Consider the following 26,801-nt stretch of genomic DNA (forward strand, 5'->3'; position numbering starts at 1 on the left):
TTGAATTTCGTATAAAGATACACTAGAACTACATCAAACTAAACTTGGAGTACCGGTGTTCACCAAAATGAAAAGTGTTCTTAAAAATTACTTGTTGTAGAAATAAACATGGAATAAAAGATAATCACAGAATAAATAAAGATATACACTTTAGCCATATTTTTTCTTTTATGAATCTAGGAAAAGGAATTGTTTAATGATTTTATAGCGCGGATAAATTCCATGTTTTTTTTTTAAAAATAAATTATAATTATTATTAAATGTTTCTTAGATGAATATATATATATATATATATATATATATATATATATATATATATATATATATATATATATATATAAAATATTTTTGTCTCTTTAACTCATTTATTAATCAATTGATCTTTTGTTATTTATTTTTATTTCTTTTTTAGCCCTTCATAATAGAGAAGGGAAAATCTAAAAATAAAATTAAAGGTATATGTTATCAATGCTACACATGTTAAAGGAATTAAAAATAGTAATTCTTTATTAAAAAACAAAAATAATTTATTAAAAAGTTATACATTCAATATAAAATGCAAAACAAGTTAAAATACAAACTTACTTCTACCAAAATAAAATAAAACATACAAACTTACTAGTTACTATTTTAAACTTCCTAATTAAGATATTATTATCATAAAAGCACCAACATTATATATAGGTAGGAACAAGATAATATTATTATTTTTGTTTAACTTTTCTTCATCACACATTCACATGCCACATATGCAAGTCCCAACCGATTTGCCATTTAAGTAAAAGAATACCCTTGATAATATATCAAACAAGCACTCTGGCACGGCTTCAGGATGGATACATATATGATCTGAACATTCCTCATTATTGTGGCAAGGCTTAGCTATGATATCAAATAAGAATTAAGCAAGTTATCAATATGGGGGTGCATTAAACGATTTTGAATAAGATACAAAATTTAAACATAAGTTATTAGCTAGGTATCTTGATTTTTTATTGGATATTCATATCCCTTAGATAAAATATATTTAAAATCTAAATTTATATTAATAAAAATTAGAGTTAAATAAATTTTTTTGTAACTTATAAATATCTCAAATTTTATTTTTATTCTCTACAAAATGTTTTAGCAAGTTTTGGTCTCGCAAATATCTTTTGACATAAATTTTGATTCCTGTTTTTAAGCAAACTCATGTATACTTTCATATTTTAGAATTTTTTTAACACAAGATGAATTAAATATGAATTTAAGAGCCAAAAATTCATAATTAATCCATGCCTTGTTATCTTACCAAAAAATCCCTTGTTATAAACAAATAATTTTTTAAGAGAGGTCTCTGTAATGCACTAAACATTACTATATAAAAATTCAAAATTTCAAATTATATACATGAGTTAACTTAAAACCAGACAATAAAAATCATATGAAAAATATTTGAGAAACAAAACTTGTTAAAAAAATTTATGGGACTATAAACTTAGACATTTCAAATAATATAAAAATCTGACATAATATTGAATCTCATATAAAGATATACCGGTGTATGTGATAAAATTTAAAGCTTTTATAAAAATTACTTACATATTGTTGAAGAAATAAACATAAAATAAAACATAATCATAGCATAAATAAACATATACACTTTAGCCATATTTTTTCTTTTATGAATCTAGTAGAAGGAATTGTTTCATGAATTTATAGTGTGGAAAAAATTCCATGTTTTTATTTATTTAAAAAAATCATAATTATAATTAATGTTTCTTACATCAATATGTAAAATATGTTTGTCTCTTTAGCTCATTTAATCACTTTGATCTTTTGTTATTTATTGTTATTTCTTTTTAATCCCTTCATAACAGAGAAGGGAAAATCTAAAAATAAAATTAATAAGGTTGAATGATGACAAAAATGTACTCTAATTTCTTATATATATATATATAATAAAAACGCATAAATCATTAATTTTGATCGGTGTTAATAACATATCAAACGATTTTAGATTTTTATAAAATTTAATATGGATGATCTATATGATATAATTACTTTCAATCAAACGGCTTTAAAGCATTGTTGAGCGGTGTAACATTACTCAAATGTTATACCGGTGTAATTTGATCCCTCCCCTATATATATATTGGCTTTGTGAATGGAAGAAATACTCCATCTGTCCCAAATTATAAGGAAAATAAAAAAATCACATTTATTAAGAAAAAGTTAAATTTGATAATTTGAGATATATTTTTGTGGGTTTTTCTTGGAATAAGTTGCATAGGAAGATGTAAAAGCAATTTTTATTGGTTGTTGTTTATTGATAAAAGGAAAGAGAAAAAAATTAAATGCAATTTGTATTTAATTTTATGATAATAAGAAAAAAACATTCTTGAAAATGATTTTTTCCCTTATAATTTGGGACGGAGGGAGTACTACATACAAATGTATAAAATTCAAGTCACCAATCGTTACTTGGTTTAGCGGTGATTAAAGTTGAACTTGGTTGGGAGGACCACGGTTTGATCCTCCGCAACTGCGATTGTAAGGGGGTTGAAACCACTTGATGCTAGAACTGTCATCCGAACCAGATTGGACAGTCTAGTGAGCCAGATACCGTGGTGAAAAAAAAAAGGATAATATTCAAGTCCAAATTAAACTACGTGGTTTGTTGCTGCATGAGTGTAGGTTATTTTCTTCCTATTTTCTATCCACATATTCAAAGTGCAAAGTAAAATTTATAGACTTAATTAAAAAGTGAGTTTGCACATAGGTGAGTATTAACTAGCTAATACTCCTTTATTATAGAGCTACCTCTTGTAAAGTAGTTCAAATTACTTCTTGAATTGTTTGTTTGGTTCTCATGACCCTCGTTGATTTTCTTCATTTTTTGTTGTTTGGTTCTTTTTCTTTGTTTATCTTGTCAATGCATATGTTAAGTTCATGGAAAATAAGATTCAAAATTTATTAGAAATGAGAAAGTGGAACTTTTAATTTGATGAATAAGTTTCATAAAAAATGTTAAGTGCTCTTTCTACGAGGGATGTTCAACCTCTCTTGTTCTGCTCAAATAAAGCGAGGTAAGCATACGGTTTGAGTTGAATCTCTTGAGATGCCGCTCTTTGTTAGCTTTTCCTCTTCCCTTTTTTGATAGCTGCTTTGAGTGGTTTGTTGTTTCCCGAGAGTCCTTTCTAGTTTTTCTTTTGTAAAGTGGTTTCTTCCAACAGCAAAACAAACACGATGTACAAGTAATAATATGCCCACATACTTTACTCAAAACCGCAAAATAATATTTCTACCAAAGTAGCACTCAGGCCCTTAAACTTAAATTACTCAGTGTTAAACATTAAAAAGTGTATACCAATGCAATGAAACATGCTTAATTACATCAACCAGCAGATGAATCCTTGTCTTAAAAAATGCATGCATTTCTTGCTTTCCATACCACTGCTGGCCAAATCATAACTAGCCCTTTCTTTCTTGTTTTACATAGGTTAAAAGTATAGAGACCATAGGGAAAAATTGAAATCTTACTAAATTGAAAATATTTCTTGAATTTATACCTACATAATATACTATTTTACATTTAACAAATTTCCTTTTAACTTCTAATATTAAATTATAAAATTAAATGACATAACATAATATATACTATTCTATATTTTACTTCAAATTCTTGAAGAGATCGATGGGGGTCAAAAACGGTGGCAGTAAACAAGCTATATATTTTGGAAGGAGCTTTGGAGATTTGTGTGAAATGTTACATATTTATTTCTAATTTTAATTTGCAAATTTATTTTTTTATTTTGACAGTTAACATGCAAAAGTTGTGAATGCATAAATAGTAATCACGGGACATTCCAATTTTACTTTCTTTGACATGCTTCGTGTGTTTCGTACACCAATCGTTCGTGAGATATAGCAATGCTGAATCATAAAAGATTAAAATCACCAATGTTACCTATGGGTGGGAAAACAATAAAGGTTTATCTAACATGTACAATATTACATATGTTAAAGGAATGAAAATTAGTAATTCTTTATCGAAAAATAAAAATAATTTATAAAATAATTATACAATTAATACAAAATGCACAAGTTAAAATACAAACTTATTGTTTTAAACTTATTAACTAGAGATATAATCATAAAAGCACCAACATTATCATATGGGTAGGAATAAGATGATAATATTATTTTTAATTAACTTTTACGGTTTCATCACACATTCACAAGCTACTAATGTTGTCCCAAATTAGCCCTTAAAACATAGGCAAACTCTAATACTTCATTTAATGTGTGTGATAATACTCAATACATCCGCAACTCCCACCGATCGATATGCCATATGAAAAGTGTTCTTAAAAATGAAAAGTGTTCTTAAAAATTACTTGTTGTAGAAATAAACATGGAATAAAAGATAATCATAGAATAAATAAAGATATACACTTTAGCCATATTTTTTCTTTTATGAATCTAGGAAAAGGAATTGTTTAATGATTTTATAGCGCGGATAAATTCCATGTTTTTTTTAAAAAAATAAATTATAATTATTATTAAATGTTGGGAAAAACCGGCATAGAGAAAATAAAAGAACGCAATCAACAACACAAGAATATAACGTGGAAACTCCAAATCGGAGAAAAAACCACGGTCGTTGTCAAAACCGACAACCAGAGAATAAACACTATGTGAAAATTGTTACAACACATAGACTACCATCAACCTTCCCTTGGCCCCCAATACACCCACACTCTCCAAAGCAAATACCTAACTACATCTCTCAACCCTCTAATACAAGAGTACAAGAGAAAAACAAAAAAGTCAGATATAAGCTTAAAGTGCTACTGACTGGTGCAATTATAAACAAAGAACTTAGGTCCATTATATAGCTTTGATTTCCTCCTTGCTTCACAATTCTAAGCGATGTGGGACTTTCAATAGCTATTTTTTTTAACCTCCTTCTTTTTCTTCATTAGCAATGTGGGACTTACATTGCAATCAATCCCAACAATCTCCACCTTGATTGTAATGGTCTTCAATTTTCATTGTCTACACCGACAATCATTATCTTTTGCTTTCATTGTCTATACCGACAATCATTGTCTTCACCGACAATCATAATTCTCATTGTCTATACCGACAAATTAAATTATCATACTCCACCATAAAAAGTACACTTCACTTGGAACTAAACCATCCCAAGAATTTTATTCACTTGGAACTAAACCATCCCAAGATTTTTCTTCACTTGGAACCAAGCCATCCCAAGAATTTCATCTCGGAACCTCGCTGACAATTTATGGTGCAACTTCCATGTCGGCTTTCTCTGGAAGTTCATCAGCCATCGAGATAACCGCGTACCTTGCATCAATGCCAACCAATGCCCGCACGCTATCATCACACACCTTGCATCCATGTTAACCGATGCCAATGTGTCACTTGAACAACTTCAAACTGCTCTGAAACCACCTTCAGGCCATTGTTAGGCTCCAACAATTCCAGTTTAGTTACATCACCTAGTAAACCTTGTTTCACTAGTCCAACTAAACTCATGTCACTAACAAGTACCCACCCGAAGATCCACAACTTAACCAAAACATGAGAATCACCACTAGTAACAGATGCATAACCAATAATAGTAGAACTATCTAACAAGTATCTACCTACTATCTATGTATCAAAGTTCAAGAAAATACCTCGAATTATGTTAAAAGAAACTCACCCATACCTTGAACCTTACAAGCTTTCCGTCACCAAGATGAACAACTCCACCTTCAACTAGCTCTAGGGATTCAAAAGTATTTCTTCTTCAAACACATGTGATAGGAGCTTCCAAAGTCCATGACTCAACACTCCACCGATTCTCAACTTCCACTAGCACCTTCGCATCCTCATAATAAGTTGTTGTTTCAGACGTAACCCGAGTATTCTTATCACCGCCTCTCCAGACTGATGTTGAGTATTATTACCACCGCCTCTCCAGGCTGACCTTGTGTAACCCTGATTGCATCAACACATCCTTGACTTGATTTTCTACAAGCCAAACATCAATTTTCTCTAGCCTAAACTTCACAGCGGAACTCCCTCTCCCTGAATCAAACCAAGAGCTCTGATACCAGTTGTTGGGAAAAACCGGCATAGAGAAAATAAAAGAACGCAATCAACAACACAAGAATATAACGTGGAAACTCCAAATCGGAGAAAAAACCACGGTCGTTGTCAAAACCGACAACCAGAGAATAAACACTATGTGAAAATTGTTACAACACATAGACTACCCTCAACCTTCCCTTGGCCCCCAATACACCCACACTCTCCAAAGCAAATACCTAACTACATCTCTCAACCCTCTAATACAAGAGTACAAGAGAAAAACAAAAAAGTCAGATATAAGCTTAAAGTGCTACTGACTGGTGCAATTATAATCAAAGAACTTAGGTCCATTATATAGCTTTGATTTCCTCCTTGCTTCACAATTCTAAGCGATGTGGGACTTTCAATAGCTATTTTTTTTAACCTCCTTCTTTTTCTTCATTAGCAATGTGGGACTTACATTGCAATCAATCCCAACATTAAATGTTTCTTAGATGAATATATATATATATATATATATATATATATAATATTTTTGTCTCTTTAACTCATTTATTAATCAATTGATCTTTTGTTATTTCTTTTTATTTCTTTTTTAGCCCTTCATAATTATGCATTCAATAGAGAAGGGAAAATCTAAAAATAAAATTAAAGGTATATGTTATCAATGCTACACATGTTAAAGGAATTAAAAATAGTAATTTTTTATTAAAAAACAAAAATAATTTATTAAAAAGTTGTACATTCAATATAAAATGCACAACAAGTTAAAATACAAACTTACTTCTACCAAAATAAAATAAAACATACAAACTTACTAGTTACTATTTTAAACTTCTATTTTAAACTTCCTAACTAAGAAGATATTATCATAAAAGCACCAACATTATATCATATAGGTAGGAACAAGATAATATTATTATTTTTATTTAACTTTTACAACTTCATCACACATTCACATGCCACATATGCAAGTCCCAACCGATTTGCCATTTAAGTCAAAGAATACCCTTTTTAATATATCAAACAAGCACTCTGGCACGGCTTCAGGATGGATACATATATGATCTGAACATTCCTCATTATTGTGGCAAGGCTTAGCTATGATATCAAATAAGAATTAATTAGCAAGTTATCAATATGGGGTGCATTAAACGATTTTGAATAAGATACAAAATTTAATCTATGCCTTGTTATCTTACCAAAAAATCCCTTGTTATAAACAAATAATTTTTTAAGAGAGGTCTCTATAATGTCTAAACATTACCATATAAAAATTCAAAAGTTCAAATTATATACATGAGTTAACTTAAAACCAGACAATAAAAACCATATGAAAAATATTTGAGAAACAAAACTTGTTAAAAAAATTTATATGGACTATAAACTTATTTACACATTTCAAATAATATAAAAATCTGACATAATATTGAATCTCATATAAAGATACCGGTACCAATCAATCTAAACTTGGAGATACCGGTGTATGTACTAAAATTTAAAGCTTTTATAAAAATTACTTACATATTGTTGAAGAAATAAACATGAAATAAAACATAATCATAGCATAAATAAACATATACACTTTAGCCATATTTTTTCTTTTATGAATCTAGTAGAAGGAATTGTTTCATGATTTTATAGTGTGGAAAAAATTCCATGTTTTTTTTTATTTAAAAAAATCATAATTATAATTAATGTTTCTTACATCAATATGTAAAATATGTTTGTCTCTTTAGCTCATTTAATCACTTTGATCTTTTGTTATTTATTGTTATTTCTTTTTAAGCCCTTCATAACAGAGAAGGGAAAATCTAAAAATAAAATTAATAAGGTTGAATGATGGCAAAAATGTACTCTAATTGATTTTTTGAGTATCCATTCTTTTTATCTTTTTCCTTGTCTTTTCGGTGCTCGTGATTTGTCCTCTAATTTCTTTTAACCGATATATATATATATATATATATATATATATATATATATATATATATATATATATATATATATATATATATATATATATATATATATAGGGGGCTGCTAATTTAGACCCAGTTGGGTCTAAATTAGCAAGGTGCACCTTTTGAGTTGGACAAAAATACCCTTTCTTTTTTTAAAAAAAAAAAAAAAAAAAACATATTGGCGCTGATCCAGTGTCGCGCGCCTACCGCAGGACCACCGTTACAGACCGTTGATTTCCATCAGACGGCCAAGAGATGATCTCATGATGGCTGTCGGATCAATCAGACAGTCCAGATCATCCATCTCCATGATAAGCCAGCGCGTGCACCACACTAGATCTGCGCCTGGAGAGAGAAAATTTCATTTTAAAAAAGCAGGACACGTGTCAACTGCTGGGTGGTTGGCGTGTTTTTTTTTTCATTTAATACTTTAAACTCAATTATTTCGTTGTAAATTAATTTTTTATTTTTTTATTTTTATACCAAAATTCATAATTTTTTTTTGTCTACAAAAAGAGACTTGGTTCGTTTGATTTGGACACAAAAAAAAAAACTCAATTTTTCACTACCTTTAATTATCTTTATATAATACTGTGAAACCATTTAGCTGGTAGAATGGTTTCACAGTATAACTCTCTGAAACCATTTTACTGGTAGAATGGTTTCAGTGAGTAATTTCTTAATTGTTTGCTTCTGAAACCATTCTGAAACCATTTAGCTGGTACAATGGTTTCAGAGCGTTGTACTTTGAAACCATTTCACTGATAGAATGGTTTCAGGGGAGTTGATTTTTAATTATTTGCTTCTGAAACCATTTTACTGCTAGAATGGTTTCACAGTATAACTCTCTGAAACCATTCTTCCAGCTAAATGGTTTCAGAAGCAAACAATAGTTTTTAATTACCGTTTTATCTCATTTAATTAACGAAAAATAGTTTCAGGTCTCAAAAAATTTCATAAAATATACCAAAAGTTCCAGAATATTATCTAATATTTTATTAGAAACAAATAAAAACACAATTGGTTTCAGAGTACAAATCTATGAAATTATTATTATTATTTGTTAAATGGTTTTAAATAATCAGCGGAATTTGTGAAAATAATTTCATGACTTGAACTAGGGAGAGTGAGGTACACAAGAGGGTTCTAAATAATTCATAGTACTTTACATAAAAATAGTTTCGGGTCTCCAAAAATTTCATACAATATACCAAAATTTCCAGAATATTATCTACGATTTTATTATGAAAAAATAAAAAAAACATAGAGCCTCCCTGAGGCCGCACGCGCCCCCACGCGCCGCCGGTGAGAGTGGGCGTGGGCGACGAGCACTGTTCATCGTCCCTCCCACCCGTTTTATGCAGAAACGGGTCGTGCGACCCGGTTTTTGACCCGGTTCGATCTCCCTCAATACTCAACGAAACTCGACGTTCCTTATATGGATTTTGATCGTTTTTCAATTTTACAAAGGTTTCCGGTATTAGTTTTTGAAATCGGCGTTCGATTCGCACGTAAAATGAGGTCGAAATTTGGAAGAAATTTAAAAAATGTAATAGTTGTTCTATTGTTTCAAAAAAAAAAAAAAGGGTATTTTTATGATGCAAATTACATACATGCCCCAGTTGCTCTATTGTTTCAAAAAAAAAAAAAAGGGTATTTTTGTCCAACTCAAAAGGTGCACCTTGCTAACTTAGACCTAACTAGGGTCTAAGTTAGAAAACCCCATATATATATATATATATATATATATATATATATATATATATATATATATATATATATATATATATATATATATATATATATTGGCTTTGCGAATGGAAGAAATACTCTATCCCAAATTATAAGGAAAATAAAAAAATCACATTTATTAAGAAAAAGTTAAATTTGATAATTTGAAATATATTTTTGTGGGTTTTCCTTGGAATAAGTTGTATAGGAAGATGTAAAAGCAATTTTTATTGGTTGTTGTTTATTGAGAAAAGGAAAGAGAAAAAAATTAAATGCAATTTCTATTTAATTTTATGAGAATAAGAAGAAAAAAATCTTGAAAATGATTTTTTCCCTTATAATTTGGGACCAAAAAAATGGGCATTTTTCCCTTTTAATTTGGGACGGAGGGAGTACTACATACAAATGTATAATATTCAAGTCACCAAACGTTAGTTGATTTAGTGGTAATTAAAGTTGAACTTGGTTGAGAGGACCACGGTTCGATCCTCCGCAACTGCAATTGTAAGGGGGCTGAAACCACTTGATGCTAGAACTATACTCCGAACCAGATTAGACAGTCAGTGAGCGTGGTGAAAAAAAAAGGATAATATTCAAGTCCAAACTACGTGGTTTGTTGCTGCATGAGTGTGGGTTATTTTCTTCCTATTTTCTATCCACATATTCAAAGTGCAAAGTAAAATTTATAGAACTTAATTAAAAAGTGAGTTGGACATAGGTGAGAAAATTATATATTATAGAGCTACCTCTTGTAAAGTAGCACTCAGGCCCTTAAACTTAAATTACTCAGTGTTAAACATTAAAAAGTGTATACCAATGCAATGAAACATGCTTAATTACATCAACCAGCAGATGAATCCTTGTCTTAAAAAATGCATGCATTTCTTGCTTTCCATACCATTGCTGGCCAAATCATAACTAGCCCTTTCTTTCTTGTTTTACATAGGTTAAAAGTATAGAGACCGTAGGGAAAAAATTGAAATCTTACTAAATTGAAAATATTTCTTGAATTTATACCTACATATAATATACTATTTTACATTTAACAAATTTCCTTTTAACTTCAAATATTAAATTATAAAATTAAATGATATAACATAATATATACTATTCTACATTTTACTTCAAATTCTTGAAGAGATCGATGGGAAAACGGTGGCAGTAAACAAGCTATATATTTTGGAAGGAGCTTTGGAGATTTGTGTGAAATGTTACATATTTATTACTAATTTTAATTTGCAAATTTATTTTTTTATTTTGACAGTTAATTTGCAAAAGTTGTGAATTCATAAATAGTAATCACACGGGACATTCCAATTTTACTTTCTTTGACATGCTTCGTGTGTTTCGTACATCAATCGTTCGTGAGATATAGCAATGCTGAATCATAAGAGATTAAAAGCACCAATGTTATACATATGGGTGGGAAAACAATAAAGGTTTATCTAACATGTACAATATTACATATGTTAAAGGAATGAAAATTAGTAATTCTTTATCGAAAAATAAAAATAATTTATAAAAAAATTATACAATTAATACAAAATGTACAAGTTAAAATACAAACTTATTATTTTAAACTTATTAACTAGAGATATAATCATAAAAGCACCAACATTATCATATGGGTAGGAATAAGATGATAATATTATTTTTAATTAACTTTTAGGGTTTCATCACACATTCACAAGCTACTAATGTTGTCCCAAATTGGCCCTTAAAACATAGGCAAACTCTAATACTTCATTTAATGTGTGTGATAATACTCAATACATCCGCAACTCCCACCGATCGATATGCCAGATAACTCAAATAAGAATACCGATATTGGATCAATGATGCACCCTGGTGAGGCTACAGGACCGATGCATATAAGATCCGAGCATTCCTCATCATTGTGGCAAGGCTTAGCTATGATTTCAAATAAGAATTAAGGAAGTTATCAATATGAGGTGCATTAAACGATTTTGAATAAGATAAAAACAAAATTTAAACGTAAGTTATTAGCTAGGTATCTTTATTTTTATTGGATATTCGTATCCCTTAGATAAAATTTATTTAAAATTTAAATTTATTGTAATAAAAATTGGAGTTAAAAAAATTTTATGTAGCTTATAAATATCTCAAATTTTATTTTTATTCCCTACAAATTCATTTTAATCTATCCCTTGTTGTAAAAAAATATTTTTTTAAGAGAGGTTTTTATAATATACTAAACATGACCACATAAAAATTCAAAATTTCAAATAATATATATGAGTTAACTTAAAAGAAGAAACTAAAAATCGTACGAAAAATATTTAAGCAATAAAACTTGCTAAAAAAATTTATAGGGACTATAAACTTATTTAGCCTTATTAATTAATATGAAAATCAAACATAATATTGAATTTCGTATAAAGATACTCAGTGGCGACTCCAGGATTGTTAAGGAGCCTGGACAAATTTTTGGAGGGAATTTTATCAATTTAAATTTCGAATATAGAAATATTTAAACCTGTTGTTCAATATTTAATTTTGGAATGAATTTTTAAACAAGAAACAACAAGCAAGAGTATAGCCATGTTTCCAATATAATTAAGGCTCAACTAAATAAGAGGCTACAATCAAAACTGAATTCAGATCAATGTATATAATTATATTAAACTACTTATTTATATAATCAAAACAACTTATTAATATAATCACTTAACAATCAAATCAGCTTAACAAATTTTAAAATTCAAAACAACATCAAGTCATCAAACAAAGATTCTAGATTGAGAAGGTTTTAGGTTGTTAAAAATTAGAATTAATTGCATATTTGATCTCTTATGTTTATTTTAAGTTTCAATTTGGTCCCTTATCTTTTAAAAGTTTCAAGTTGGTCCTTTTCCTCAAATTTTAGTTTAAATCGTCGACTTTTCTAATGAATTTGCGTGCGTAAACCACTTAGGAGAGTACTATGTGAAGGTTTTAGAAAAATTAACTCAAAATTTAACAAAAAGTTAGAAAAAATTAACTCAAAATTTAACGAAAACGACCAACTTATGTTGAAATCAATAACATAAGGAACCAACTTGAAACTTTTAAAAGATAAGGGACCAAATTAAAACCTAAAATAAACATAAGAGACTAAATATATCTCGTACGGTACCTTTACGAGATGCGTTTCTTTCTTTTATTTTTTTTTCTATTTCTTATTATTACAAAAAAAAATAAAAAATGGGTAGCCCAGACATGCCCGGCGGCATAATCGCCTATGAAGATACTGGTACCAAACTAAACTTGGAGGTACCGGTGTTCACCAAAATGAAAAGTGTTGATAAAAATTACTTACATATTGTTGTAGAAATAAACATGGAATAAAAGATAATCATAGCATAAATAAACATATACACTTTAGCCATATTTTTTCTTTTATGAATCTAGAAAAAGGAATTGTTTAATGATTTTATAGTGTGGAAAAAATTCCATGCTTTTTTTTATTAAAAAAATCATTATTATTATTGAATGTTTCTTAGATGAATATATAAAATATGTTTGTCTCTTTAGCTCATTTATTAATCAATTGATCTTTTGTTATTATTATTTTTTAGCCCTTCATAATAGAGAAGGGAAAATCTAAAAATAAAATTAACAAGGTTGAATGATGACAAAAATGTGACTTTTTTGGGTATCGACCCTATGTCTTGATGTGCAAGCTAGGTCTTCAGACAAACACAGCTGTACGAATTGCGGCCAACCCTAAATTAATTTAAAAAATATAACCAATTTTTTGTTTCACGCAAAAATATAACATGTTATATTTTTGTTTTAAATAATACATAAACAGCCTTCCAGAAACTTGGAGAGCAAGGCTTCAAATAAACAGCTGGAATCTTCATTGGCCAGATCACAAGATTTACTTCAAAATAATTCTTCAATAAAGATTTACTCCAAAACAATATTTGATTAAATTCAAAAATATATCACGATATATTTTTGTATCAAATAATACATAAACCGCCTTCAGATACTTGTGGGACAAGACACGTCTTGACTTGTTAGATAAGCACGAAAATTATATCTAAAACAAATCTTCCAAAGATATGATATAAAAATTCTGCGCAAAAACAGAGCAGACAATGTTGTACGATAATGCTACAGCATCTTGTCCAGCATCTGACCAAAGTTGGCTTTTGCAAAACTCAACAATATACAACAACACAATTAGCACTTGATAGCAAACAAATAACAATATAAATATAATGATAAATTGAAACACGGTTAGCAATAGGTTGTGCATATATATAAATAGTGAACCAAAACAGCATTAATATTAATACATTACTCCCACTCTTTTTGTTTCTTTTTTATTTATTTATAAGTTGATTATTTCGATTTATTTTAAGTGATAAATGTTCTACTATCATCTCACAACATAGTCCTATGTACGTAGCATGAGTGTATAGGGAAAAAACCCTTACCTCCTGTGCTTTTTTCCAATCACTATACTAGCTTAAATTCGCAGCTACAGTGCACATACGATATCTCACGCTCCAAAGTTCGATTTGACGATCCGACAATCCAAGGGAAAATGAAAATGACATATAATTAGGATTCACAAGGTGAAACAAGGAATAAAATAGAAAAGGATGTAGAGAAATGAAATATAGAAGAAAATATATGGTATTGTCACTTGAGAGACTTAAAATATTCTGAATGAATTATAGATGATGATGATGATGGTGTATGGTTAGAAGTTTGGCAAATCAAGAGGATGGTGTGAGAGTCTCAAAATTTGCGTTTAGGCTTGCATGAAGGAGGGACATTCAATTATTTGTTTTATGAGAAATGTTTGGAAGTTGTAGATAAGGAATATATAGCAAGACTTAGAAGTTTAACGATTACAGATCACTGACATACGCTTTGGTCAAAGTGGGGATCAAAGTGGTTAAATTCCTTTCGTGAGTAATTATTATGGAATAAATCTACATAAATGCCTAATCAATCAATTGAAATAATAGTAATTGAATGACATATCTTCACCTGCTAATATTATGGAATAAAAGTTGGGTGAGATATGTAACCAAAAAAAAAAAAAAGTTGGGTGAGATCATACATGTAAACTCTAGGAATGGTTCATTGGGAACGTGTGAAAGAAAATCAATTGTCAATAATCTTGACTTAGTTAAAATTAAGCATAATACGGATTTAATTTCAAAACTCGCAAATTAGTTAAATAACAATAACAATTAGAGTAACTATTATCCCATCAAATAATAAAATAAATAAAACATAGAATAATCAATATTACGATAGAATTTAGTTATCAAATAATAAATCAATAAGATAAAATATTGGGTCGTTACACCTGACAGTCGGGACGTAGAAAAGGACCCGTGTTGTTACACACATACTTTTAGGTTTTATTCGAATTTTCTCTCCTGTGATTTTTTTATCTGGTGTTGTTTTAATCCTGTCTTAGTGCGGAGTATTTGTTTTTATTTCCCTTCTTAGTACGGTGTTTGTCTCGTCTTTGTATGGTGTTTGTTCTTTTGTTTAGATTTGCAGGTTTGTTTCAATCCAAATTCAATGCAGATTCAATGACTTTAACATCATCAATGTTGTGGATCTGGATACACGATTATTTCGGACATTTGAAGTTTGTCATATCAATTGTAGGCTTTGTCATATGCATTAGGCCGTTTTATGCAATTAACTCGGATGTCTTGAGTCTGTTTGCAGATTCATCCTTATTAGTTTTTAGTGAAATTGAATATGTAATGATTTTGATTGATGTATTCTCGTCTTGGTATGATGTTTGTTCTTTTGTTTAGACTTGCAGGTTTGTATCGATCCAAATTCAATGCAGATTCAATGACTTTAACATCATCAATGTTGTGGATCCGGATACATGATTATTCCGGACATTTGAAGTTTGTCATATCAATTGTAGGCTTTGTCATAGACATTAGGCCGTTTCATGCTATTAACTCGGATGCTGTAAGCCTGTTTGTAGATTCATCCTTATTATTTTTTTGTGAAATTGAATATGTAATGATTTCGATTGATGTATTCTCCTATAGATTTAAATAAATGAATGAATGAATATTGTTATTTTTGAGAAAGAAAAAATAAAGCAAGAGATATAATCATAAAATCACCAACGTTACCATGCATATAGGTAGGAATAAGATAGTTTTATTATTTTTAATTAACTTTTACGGCTTCATCACACATTCACAAGCTACTAATGTTGTCCGAAATTGGTCCATTAAACAAAGGCAAACTCCGATGCTCATTTTATATGTGTGAGTTTTCATTAAATTAGAATACATGTGCAAATCCCAACCAAATCGCCACTTAAGTCAAAGAATTGCCTTGATAATGAATCAAACAAGCACTCTGGCACGGCTTCAGGATGGATACAGGGAGAAGTTATTATACATAAGTGTAATCCTTATGCATGGTACATAAGTCAATAACATCCATTAGATTGAGCATCCACATGTAATAATCCTAGCCAATCTCAACTCACACACTCACACCTAATCTCACACCCCCCAAATTTCTCACGTACCCCCCAAATTACTCGCGCACCCCCAAATTACTCGCGCACCCCCAAATTTCTCGTGCACCCCCTAAATTTCTCATGCACCCCCCAATTTCTCGCGCACCCCCAAATTTCTAGCGCACCCCCCAAAATTTTTCACGCACCCCCAGATGACTTGTGCACCAATTTTTTTTTAACCCCCCATATTTCAAGCCTAAACCATTTTGCTGTGGGAATGGTTTCAAAAATATACACTCCAAAACCATTAAGTGCATAAGATGGTTTTGAAGTACAACCTATAATTAGAATCATAATTGTTTTTTTTTTGTACAATTATAATGATTATTTAAAACCAGTTAAATGGTTTCAGATAGTTATACACTAAAACCATTTGTATTGTAAAATGGTTTTATGTGTGTTTTTATGGTTTCAAAAATTCTGGAAACCATTATGCTGGTTAAATGGTTTCAGATAGTTATACACTGAAACCATTTGTATTGTAAAATGGTTTTATGTGTGTTTTTATGGTTTTAAAAATTCTGGAAACCATTATGTTGGTTAAATGGTTTCAGATAGTTATACACTGAAACCATTTGTATTGTAAAATGATTTTATGTGTGTTTATATGGTTTTAAAAATTCTGGAAACCATTATGTTGGTTAAATGGTTTCAAATCACAATTATTGTTTGTATTCTAATTATAGGGTTGTACTCTAAAACCATCTTATACACTTAATGGTTTTGGAGTGCATATCTCTGAAACCATTCCCACAACAAAATGGTTTAGGCTAGAAATGTGGAGGGGACCAAAAAAATAAAATTGGGGGGCAAAAGTCATATTGGGGGTGTGCGAGAAATTTTGGGGGTGCATGAGAAATTTGGGGTGCATGAGAAATTTGGGGGTGCACAAGTAATTTGGGGGGTGCATGAGAAATTTGGGGGTGTGCTAGTAATTTGGGGGGTGCACAACTAATTTGGGGGGTGCACTAAGTAACTTATGCATGGTGCATAAGGATAGCTTATGTATAATAACCAATCCCGATGGATACATATATGATCTGAACATTCCTCATTATTGTGGCAAGGCGTAGCTATGATATCAAATCAAATAAGAATTAAGGAAGTTATCAAAATGGGGTGCATTAAACGATTTTATTGGATATTCGTATCCCTGAGATAAAATTTATTTAAAATTTAAATTTATAGTAATAAAAATTAGAGTTAAATAAATTCGTATACCTTATAAATATCTAAATTTTATTTTTATTCCCTAAAAAATGTTTTAGCAAGTTTTGGTCTAACAAATATCTTTCGACATAAATTTTGATTCCTGTTTTTAAACTAACTCATGTATACTTTCATATTTTTAAATGAGTCTTTGTATTCATATTTATAATATTATCAAAAAATTTCCAACTAGTATTTAGAATTTTTTAACATAAGATAAATCAAATATAAATTTAAGCGCCAAATTTTCATTTTAATCTATCCCTTGTTATAAAAGAATCGTTTTTTTAAGAGATGTTTCTATAATATACTGAACATGACCATATAAAAATTCAAAATTTCAAATAATATACACGTGTTAACTTAAAAGCAGAAACTAAATATCGTAGGAAAAATATTTAAGCAATAAAACTTGCTGAAATTTTTTATAGGGACTATAAACTTATTTAGCCTTATCAATTAATATGAAAATCTGACATGTATAGTATTCAATTTCATATAAAGATACGGTACCGGTGTTCAACAAAATTAAAAGTGTTGATAAAAATTACTTACATATTGTTGTAGAAATAAACATGGAATAAAAGATAATCATAGTATAAATAAACATATAAACTTTAGCCATATTTTTTCTTTTATGAATCTAGAAAAAGGAATTGTTTCATGATTTTATAGTGTGGAAAAAATTCCATGCTTTTTTTTTTATTAAAAAAATCATTATTATTATTATTAAATGTTTCTTAGATGAATAGATAAAATATGTTTGTCTCTTTAGCTCATTTAATAATCAATTGATCTTTTGTTATTTTTTTTTTTAGCCCTTCATAATAGAGAAGGGAAAATCTAAAAATAAAATTAATAAGGTTGAATGATGACAAAAATGTAACTTTTTTTAGTATCGACCCTATGTCAAGATGTGAAAATTACATGCTAAGATATTTGAAAATAGTTTTATGCTTTGCTAGGTTTTCCTTCTACTTAAGGTTCTAGGGTTTGAATATGCTTCAATGGCTGACACCATCTTTGTTTGTTCTAAACTGTTACCTTGGTCTTGTCTAAACCACCATCAACAAATGACACAAACACCAAACCATATTCGAAAGAACACTTTTGCATAAGTCCTCTTTTCCACCCACTACTATGAAAATTAGATTTAAAGCGGGTATATAGGATTTTATCGTTAATGTGGAAACCACTTTTAAGATAAAAGTTTCACCCTATCGAAAAGACACTCGATAGAAAAGAGCCCTTCTGAAAAGAAGACGTCATTTCGAGATTTCCAGATGGTCCGCACAATAGTTTGCCATATTAACAACCACCCAATCTATCTTTTCTACCCCTTGAAATCTATTGTGTGGACCATCTAAAAGTCTTGAAATGACATTTAAATTGAAAGAGAAAGACATTTCAATTGATGAACGAACACACATTTAGATATAAAAACACGCTTTCAAAGAAGTGACCCACATTGTGCCATCACTAGGTTAAAACCGTGGCTAAACACAACATTCACCGTAGCTAATAATGTTTGCCACAGAAAACTTGATGGTGGCTTATGTCGGCGTCCCTAAAGTTAGCCACAATCAAACTAGAAATTTGCCACAACAATTTAAGGCGTGATAACATATTTATAGGTACGGTTGTTGTTCCATTAACCGTGGCTAACATTATTGTTAGGGTTTTCAAAAATCATTTGTTTGCTATGATTTTAGGCGTGGCTAACCTAGAATCAAACTTTGCCACTTCTCTAACCGTGGCAAACTTTTTTTTTATTTTTTAAATAGCTGCATTTGCTTCACTACCCTGTTGGAATACATTAATAGTCTACTGTATTGATATCATATATATAACAAGAAAACCCAATACATGTATATAAAAGATAAACATTAATACAAAACACATTACCAAAATATTTCATAAGTAGCTACATCATTGATTTAAAAACCAGAATCAAATGATAGAGATCTCTCTTGAAATGCTTTTCTTTTAAACACCAGGACCAGAATTAAATCAACCTTTCATAAATATATAATTGCCAGAAAGTCAGAAACAACTTAGAACAAACAAAACTACGTTTACATGACAACTTAGAACAAACATGAGTTAAGGGCTAACTTGATCTTTAAATAAATATCCTTTAAGACTGATCTGAATCTGATTTCTGATTGTGATGGGCTAACTAAACTCTGCCAGCTGCATGGCAATCCAATAAGAAATAATCTGCTAAAATTCGCTCAAATATTAGAATACATTCAGCACGCTCACAAAATTCTTACCCTTTTTGCATCTATTCATCCGACTTAACGCACGACTAGCTAGACAGTTGGAAGATGCTTACCAGTTCTACATTTGGAAGAATATCATGAATTGAAACAAAAGTTTGTTTGATCTGATTTGGTTTTCTACATTTTTCAATTTTGAGTTTGATGCATTTAAATCTCTGTTGGCTATGAGAACCTACATTAAAATACCAAGGTACATGTAAGTAAAGAGAAAAATCACAAAGGTCCAGCCTGGAAGAATATCATGATGTAATATTAAACAGATAAACTTCACATGAATAAAGAAACATGAAAAGCTCCTAAAAACACATCTAAAAGATGCATTGGAGAAATGTCTAGGTCTCTAGGATACTTATTAAAATACTTAGTTTAGATGCATTGAAGAATTGTCTAGGATACCCAAACTAAAGCGGCACTAAGACAAAATAGTACATTCACAAAGGCAATTCCAAGGTTTTATTGTTGCTGTCGCGGATGCGGTTGTGGTTGCAGTTGTTGCAAATGCGGTCATTGCGGTTGCTGCAATGCACAATGCGGTTGTTGCGGCGTGAAATCATTTTGAAATTTCACAAGCTATATAAAATGAAACTACTATGTAACTACACTATTTATCCACCACCGCATAGTCTTAGTTTATTCCATAAACAATAATTTGAATGTATTTAAAATACCCGGTTGAGAGATTGTTAAAAGCAAGATTTTTCATTAATTTGACACAAATTAGAATTTGAAGTTCATAAATTTTATTTTTTTGTGAGAAAATTTGAACGAACATCGCCGAAAACATCTGATGCGGCTTCCGATGCGTTTGTGATGCGGTTACGATGCAGCCGTACACGTTAATTAAGATCACACCGCAATTCCGGTGTGTTGCGGTTGTAGTGGCTACCACATCAGCATTAACAATATTGCGGCTGCAATTGCGGATGCGGACCGCAATTTAAAACCTTGCGAAGAATCATTCCCATTTTGTTTCTTCAGTTCCACAATCTCTGCCTGCCAAATTACACAACATCGATAAGTAACTTCCTCATCTAAAGAATCATACAATTTGATACAAAATATGTCTAGAATCATATATGTAGTTACTAACTTACTATCAAACAACATACAATTTTAAAGATCTTACTGTTAAATTCCTTGGCCTTTCAATGCAATATGGCAGTCGAATATATTCAACGGCTATCTTGGCAGTCGTTCATGATTTTACTGATTTGTGTTTACTGCTTTATGTTGTTGATTTTTGGAGATGGGGCCTTGTTTTGCCTTTGATTTCTATCCTTGTATTTCTCTGGCCATTATGTACTTCTTGTACATTTTGTGCCTATCCTTAATAAAATTTTGCAGTTAAAAAAAAAATGCAATAGAGCAAAATAAAATAAATATCATTCAAACAGAACTGGAGTATCCAAGAATTTTACCAATCGTTAGTTGGTCCAGCGATGGTTGATGCTGAACTTAATAAGAAGAACTACGGTTCGATCCCCACAACTACGATCGGATACCGGTGGTGATAAAGAAAAAAAAAAGAGAGAGAACTATCCTAGAATTCGTCAAACGCTCAAACCTAAACCAAAGTCACCAAACCAATATATGTTGTCCAAACTATCAAACTAAATGGTTGGATATTATAATAGAAACTAATTAAAAACCTATACCAAAAAAAAAAAAGAAACTAATTAAAAACAATGATAATCCTTAAATTCAAATGAAAGTTTGCATTCTGGAGATATCCTTGGACAAGAGGACAATTTTTTAATAATCTCACGTTTTTCCAAAAGCATTCCTTCAGTAGTACAGCCGATTTTCATGTCTTGTAAAAGACTGGCATTCTTCAAAATATATGTTGCAAAGCTAAGATCATTGGCCGAACCGTCAAAGTTTAAAATAGTACATGATCTGAGATGAGACGAAACACATTCAACAACTGAGATTGGGCTTTTCCATTCCTCGGGTGAACCGGTATTCCTCCACTGTCAAAGAAATAAAAAAAAAAATCATTTATTTGCAATATCTGGAAAAAATAAGAACAAGCAAGCAAAAAACATATATATTACTCAACAAACCTTTTCAATAAAAAAAAATTGAAGTTTAGGACAAAGTCTGAGCATATCTAATGTACCATACCACCAGCAATAAATTGACCGAGTTTCACGACGACTCACTACTTTAAGATGAATTAAGTTTTGAAACTGAAGCACTGGAATGTCTTTGGAAGAAACCTCTACTCTGTCCCTAAAAGTGATTTCGTGTAAAAACAATTCTTCTATGTTTTGACAAGCACAAAGAAAATTCGTGTAATAATGACAATTTTGAAAAGAAACATATTCCAAATGTAGGGTTTTGAGGGATGGAAGATGAACGCATGAAACATCAGTTGTAAATTGTAAATTCTCAAGTTTGAGAACAACAAGGGTTTCAGAGATAAAAATATTGAGATTCAATGTATGATTATACAGATTGAGATGAAGTTGTTGAACGCGACGTTGTATTAGGGCTTCTAGCCATGCATTAAAGATGTTACAATCTTTCTTGCAGCCATAAGAACAGTCGAGGTGAAACGTTTTGAGTGGTTTGTTGGTTGAGAGCATAAGAGTATCGACAAAATCTATTGAATGAGGTTGCATCGTCTTTGAAGACCAACTCCAAAAAATCCAATGAATGGAAGAGTGGTGTCCACCGCGTCGAAAGTATTGTTGTGGCGAAAGCGAGATTGGTTGGGAGAAAAGAGAGAATGTGACACAATATCTCGTCTGGTAAATTGCTGATTCTATCCATTGTTTGTTGAGTCAGGGGAAGAAGACGATAAAGGAATGTAGAATTTCTGAGAAAACGGCAACCTGCAATAAATATATATATTCGACTATGAGATACAACTTCCCTTTAGGGGAGAAGTTATTATACATAAGTGTAATCCTTATGCATGGTACATAAGTCAATAACATCCATTAGATTGAGCATCCACATGTAATAATCCTAGCCAATCTCAACTCACACACTCACACCTAATCTCACACCCCCAAATTTCTCACGTAGCCCCCAATTTCTCGTGCACCCCCCCCCCCAAATTTCTCATGCACCCCCCAATTTCTCGCGCACCCCCAAATTTCTAGCGCACCCCCCAAAATTTTTCACGCACCCCCAGATGACTTGTGCGCCCAATTTTTTTTTAACCCCCCATATTTCAAGCCTAAACCATTTTGCTGTGGGAATGGTTTCAAAAATATACACTCCAAAACCATTAAGTGCATAAGATGGTTTTGAAGTACAACCTATAATTAGAATCATAATTGTTTTTTTTTGGTACAATTATAATCATTATTTAAAACCAGTTAAATTGTTTCAGATAGTTATACACTAAAACCATTTGTATTGTAAAATGGTTTTATGTGTGTTTTTATGGTTTCAAAAATTCTGGAAACCATTATGCTGGTTAAATGGTTTCAGATAGTTATACACTGAAACCATTTGTATTGTAAAATGGTTTTATGTGTGTTTTTATGGTTTTAAAAATTCTGGAAACCATTATGTTGGTTAAATGGTTTCAGATAGTTATACACTGAAACCATTTGTATTGTAAAATGGTTTTATGTGTGTTTATATGGTTTTAAAAATTCTGGAAACCATTATGTTGGTTAAATGGTTTCAAATCACAATTATTGTTTGTATTCTAATTATAGGGTTGTACTCTAAAACCATCTTATACACTTAATGGTTTTGGAGTGCATATCTCTGAAACCATTCCCACAACAAAATGGTTTAGGCTAGAAATGTGGAGGGGACCAAAAAAATAAAATTGGGGGGCAAAAGTCATATTGGGTGTGTGCGAGAAATTTTGGGGGTGCATGAGAAATTTGGGGGTGCACAAGAAATTTGGGGGGTGCATGAGAAATTTGGGGGTGTGCTAGTAATTTGGGGGGTGCACAAGTAATTTGGGGGGTGCACTAAGTAACTTATGCATGGTGCATAAGGATAGCTTATGTATAATAACCAATCCCCAACTTTAGGGTTAGTACCTGTACATATCAGATAAATATTTTTTATCAGATAAATATTTTTTATCAAAAAAAAAATAAAATATATACATACATATTTTTGTTGTAAAAAAAAAAATAATTACTTGGGTTACGCTCTCTTTAAGACGTTTCGTGCCACTGCACAAAATTGTGCAACGCAGACGATCAACCACGAAGTCACCAGGATTACACAGCTCAGTTCTACTGATACAGATAAATACTGCACTGTAGATATCAGGCAAGAATTACACCCTCAATTATAGTACTAAAATCATTGCGATATGATTTTAAGACCATTCTAATATATGGTACTATAACTATTCTAATACGGTACTAAGATCATTCTTATATGGCACTTGGATCATTCTTAAATCAAAAGGAATATGATATTATGACCATTCTTATAAAAGTTGAAGGAACTATGATACTACGATCACTCTTAAAATATAATAATAATAATAATAATAATAATAATAATAATAATAATAATAATAATAATAATAATAATGATAATACTAATACTAGTATTAGTCAACACTTAATGTATTCTCTAAACAATTAGAAACAAAACATAATCTAAATCTTTCTAATTTCATAACCAAATAAAGAGAACAATTGACGTGCCTAATTTTCATTCTAATTTTTAACATGGCACAGTTCTGATAAACTTTATTGTTGCGATATATTGCAACTATATTTCTACTATTACACATGTTATTGTAATTATCATTGTTCCGATTTGTTTCGATCAAGGACCCAATGATTCGACCAATGAACCAATGACCAAGTATCCCCACCCGTTCGATGACCGGTCCGATTTTTAAAACACAACTTCTAACGGCCCCAAGTCCCAAACAAAGACGATAGTTTGATAAAATCCCCTTCTCCCCGTTTCGCGAGAATCTCCTGTGCGAGGTAACACCGCACGCTCCAAGCACCTGCTTTTGCACAAATCCTCTGTAGAACCATTTCACAGGGTATCAGGGTTGTTTCTCCCCTCATTTTCACTCATTCCCAAGAATCCCAACTATATCTATAAACACATCTCCATTTGATTTTAATGATCTCACTATATATAACAATCTCTGTACTGTTCTTTTCTCAATTCCAACTTAAAATTAAATCTCATTTTATTGCACACAACCTGTTTGACAAAATTCCTATACTCTATTATAAAGCTTTTGCCCTAACCCAAAACCCTCATTCTCTCTGTTTTTGCTTATGTTTTGCAGGTAAAGAGACATGAACCCATTAACACTAGTGAAACGGATTCAGAAAATCAATTCAAGAGAAGCTGCATTAAACATCAGCGAAGAAGCTTCGTGGCATACTAAATACAAAGATTAATATGTTTTGTGTTGATTGAAACAAACACACTGCAACTATATTTCTACTACTACAACAATAATAATTACAATAACATGTGTAATAGTAAAATCCATACCGAAAACATGCTTTGAAATCTATTAGACAAACCAATAGCCAAAAGAGCCAAACCTTATTATTTTGCAGATGCCATAAGATTCTCTAAATCAAGTTTGCTACGTGATGCACCTTGTCCTTATATATCCAATGGCCTTTAATTAGTTTGGATCATCAAGAAGCTTTTGTGTTTTGGGATTTCGGTTGTTGCTTCTCATGCGTATAATAATAATAATAATATATGATCTGCTACTATCCTGGCGGCTAGGATTTTATCAAATAGGGTGTTGTTAACATGTGCATATAGAGCACATGTTAACGTATCTTAATATAGAAATTTAACATTTAATGATACAAAAATTTAATGCATAAAAAGTTAAAATTTAATGCTTCAACATTTAATATTTTCTATTTTTGTTTCCTTAACATGTGCTCTTGGTGCACATATTAACATTCTCCTATCAAATACAAACTAGTATGTTACACACGTATGCTCTAGTACCCGATGTGGGACACAATAAATTATTTTCAATTCACACAATATTGTGCTCTTTGTTCCAACACACCCTGTCCAATAATTTTCAACACTCAACACTTCTTTCAACACCATTGCTCATGGTATTAGTTCTTTAGTTTCAACACCATATGCAAACACACCCTAAGATCCACTTCCTCTTTCATGAGACACAAGGAGTAAATTATGTAGGATATTTTATCTGTTAATTTATTTTAAAGTTAATTTATAAAAATTTATTATTCATTACTTGCACGTTTTCTTTCTTTCATATTGTAATGGTTTTACTTTTATGATAATCATGATAATCCTAATAACTAGGATTTATTGGTTGGCAAGTGACAATAAGAGGTATCCTAGAATTCCTATTATATTAAGGACACGACAAAGGGTTGAGTGGATATAGAGTGAATAAGGGAGGCATGCTACTTCAATATCAATAATATAAAATTAAGTTTTCTTGAGCATCCAAAAATAGTTCTATGAGACTTTGTTAATTTACGTGCAGTGTTAGTAAGATGTGACTGTTGTATCCTGGAGGGTATTAGCTATGAGACCAACTGCACCGGGTAACTTACCTGTGGTGGCGAAATACTCTTAAGCTCAGTGCAATTTGCACGCCTCAGTCAAAATCGATAAGTTCTTCTTGTTCTATATTTTTATTTTATTATGTATCATATATATTTGTACCAATATTTCTTTGATTTATACTAACGAAATAATTCTATGTCAGATCTTTTTCCAACAATCTTAAGAGTAATTCTTTGGCATAGAGTTATTATTAATTTTAATTTTGATTTGGTAATAGAATTATTTGTTGATAAAAAGGAAAAATTTTAATTTGAGAAATGAAGTTAGAACGATACCAAGAAAAGTAAATATGAGGTTACTCTCCATAGAAGCGAGACAATATAGTCCCAACAGTGTTCATCATATGTGGATTCCTCAATTCAATCAATAAGAGCATGGTGTAATCAAGTCTATTGTAACTTGTAAGTTTAAACTTTTCTCCCCTTGAAACCGTCCACAAGGGGCAATGTACACATA

At 30.7% G+C, this 26,801-nt stretch overlaps 5 long non-coding RNA genes across 5 annotated transcripts; all 5 read right to left on the reverse strand.

Annotated features, from left to right (window-relative positions):
* Window positions 1–796: 796 nt before the first annotated feature.
* On the reverse strand, window positions 797–1,717 carry LOC123908361. The gene is made up of 2 exons (XR_006809605.1): window positions 1,582–1,717; window positions 797–882 (listed from the first exon to the last, which is right to left on the reverse strand). It is a non-coding gene; the product is annotated as an uncharacterized LOC123908361 (long non-coding RNA).
* A 5,263-nt stretch (window positions 1,718–6,980) lies between these two features.
* Window positions 6,981–7,931, reverse strand: LOC123908360. Its single transcript, XR_006809604.1, has 2 exons — window positions 7,609–7,931; window positions 6,981–7,185 (listed from the first exon to the last, which is right to left on the reverse strand). It is a non-coding gene; the product is annotated as an uncharacterized LOC123908360 (long non-coding RNA).
* A 3,320-nt stretch (window positions 7,932–11,251) lies between these two features.
* On the reverse strand, window positions 11,252–13,235 carry LOC123908359. Its single transcript, XR_006809603.1, has 2 exons — window positions 13,096–13,235; window positions 11,252–11,687 (listed from the first exon to the last, which is right to left on the reverse strand). It is a non-coding gene; the product is annotated as an uncharacterized LOC123908359 (long non-coding RNA).
* Window positions 13,236–14,980: 1,745 nt separating this feature from the next.
* On the reverse strand, window positions 14,981–16,292 carry LOC123908364. The gene is made up of 2 exons (XR_006809608.1): window positions 15,914–16,292; window positions 14,981–15,820 (listed from the first exon to the last, which is right to left on the reverse strand). It is a non-coding gene; the product is annotated as an uncharacterized LOC123908364 (long non-coding RNA).
* A 3,097-nt stretch (window positions 16,293–19,389) lies between these two features.
* Window positions 19,390–25,475, reverse strand: LOC123908363. The gene is made up of 4 exons (XR_006809607.1): window positions 25,316–25,475; window positions 21,224–21,775; window positions 20,932–21,126; window positions 19,390–20,798 (listed from the first exon to the last, which is right to left on the reverse strand). It is a non-coding gene; the product is annotated as an uncharacterized LOC123908363 (long non-coding RNA).
* Between the last annotated feature and the right edge of the window lie 1,326 nt (window positions 25,476–26,801).

Source organism: Trifolium pratense, linkage group LG2 (assembly GCF_020283565.1).
Source record: "Trifolium pratense cultivar HEN17-A07 linkage group LG2, ARS_RC_1.1, whole genome shotgun sequence".
NCBI classification, from domain to species: Eukaryota; Viridiplantae; Streptophyta; class Magnoliopsida; order Fabales; family Fabaceae; genus Trifolium; species Trifolium pratense.